The following is a 2,044-nucleotide window of genomic DNA, read 5'->3' as shown; positions in this document are numbered from 1 at the left end:
ATATATATATATGGCAATAAAACAAAAAAAATAGACAATGGCAATAAAACTGATTCTGATTCTGGTTGGCAGCAGTTAAAAAGTTATGTTTCATATCTAATTACTATTCTTTACACAAACAAACTATAACTAATTTGATGCATACTCCATTAAATGGTCCTAATTTATTATGGTCTTGGCTTTACTTATAAGTGAAGTCCATTCTTCTCCCTTTTGAAATTACCTGCTTCGACTGAAAGTCCAATTTAGAATATTGTTTCAATTTAGAAATATAAGCCTCCATTTTAAAACGCTTGAAAAGTAGAAATGGATAGCTGTGGCTGCACTTGCTAAATACGAGACTTTAGTCAGTGTGCATTGCCAATGCAATGCACACTATTGTGATTCGTTTCCCATCCAAGTCATCTCAACTTTGCCATGCTTCTCCTCCTGCATACTTTGTCCTAGAGCTGCCACTGTAATTTATATCTGTAAAGCCCCTGTGCCAAATGATGGCTATGCCTTTTGGTGCCTGTAAAACTTATAGTTTTTGAAATATTAATGTTTAATAAAATATAATGGCAGTCAATGGAGCCTTGTATTGGTCCAATACTGTCCCCTGCTGCATCTACACAACATGGTACTGCACCATAGTTTCATAATATTTAAACTCAGTAGTTCAGTGATTACAGTATTAATATGATTGTATTTTGATGTTTTACTGTAATACTGTCTTTATGTTGTCCTATTGCTGTAATATATTGCACTTAAGTGTCAATGATTGCATTGGTAAGGTAAACTTTTTCTGTATACATACAATCCAATCCCTGGGATTGTCCTCTGCCACATCTCCTATAGTCTCATGATGAGCACTGTGGGCTTTCATGCAGGAGATCAGGGTTCAAATCCATCTACTGCAACTTTAACAAAAATCTCTTCAAACTTCATATTTTCACACAATTACCTTAATTACAAACACCTGCTGATGTGACAGACACAAGCTGGTATAGGAACACATTTGAACTTGGTCAAAGTTCATTCTGAAAGTCCAATGCTCGTGCCTACATTGTCCTACAGCTGCCACTGTAATTTCTATCTGTAAAGGTCCTGTGCCAAATGATTGCTTTCTTCCTCTGCAGTAAGGAGTAACAAGAAGAATTTCCGTGCTCACAAGCGCCTCCTACCGTCATGTGAAAAAAAAAACCGTCACTGGCCTCATGTGTCTTTTCTCAAGTGTTTCAACTGATTTAACACATTACACAAACACGTTTATATAATAAACATCAACTGAACTGTGGAAAGTCAGGTGCATATTTAAAAATTTTAGAAACTTTTTACTGACGACATAGCGGGGTTGAAACGATTGTGCAATCTGGAGGCGGAACTTGATTTTTCCTCATAGTCCGTCTCGTCCTGTATTTGAACAGGATATGAGGAAATTCAGCAATTTTGTATAAGAAAAATATTTAAAAGTGTTTAAGTTAATTGAAAATGTGTTTATAGTGCAAAGCATTGTATAAATATGACAGTTTAATGTGTTTAATATTGTTTTTTCTTTTTAATTTCCATGATAAAAGGGGAGACTCTGCCTCCTCTGCTTCTAGTGAGTGTGTAGTAGTGCCTCTAGTGCCCCTGGCCTCTTGCTAAACTTGTCCATATTTAAAAATAGATTCTTCAGTTTGTAATGACTTTCCAAACTACGACGACTTGGTTACAAATAAATAAAAAAATAAATCCAAAAATGTTTGTTTCTGCTTAGTATGCTGTCAGCACATTGAGTCCCGGGATGACCTCAACTGAAAAGGATACTCGGATGCCTCCTTCATTTTCAAGAATGTTTCAGATGATGAAATGCATCGTGTTTGAAACACTATTTTGTGCCCACAGTACCAGATAAGTGTAAAAAACAAGTATGCAGACACCACACAGACTAAAATATCAATTTGTTCAAAGGTCTACACAAAGACTTTCAGTTGCTGCACATAAAGAGGCCCCTACTTGAAGAAGACAGGCATGATGCATGTTTGTCCGCCTGCATACCCTCCTGTGGAGCTGCAGTGAGTTT

Source organism: Austrofundulus limnaeus, unplaced genomic scaffold (genome assembly GCF_001266775.1).
Source record: "Austrofundulus limnaeus strain Quisiro unplaced genomic scaffold, Austrofundulus_limnaeus-1.0 Scaffold451, whole genome shotgun sequence".
Taxonomy (NCBI): Eukaryota; Metazoa; Chordata; class Actinopteri; order Cyprinodontiformes; family Rivulidae; genus Austrofundulus; species Austrofundulus limnaeus.
The sequence above is the reverse complement of the archived record's forward strand: the minus strand, read 5'-3'. Positions refer to the sequence as shown.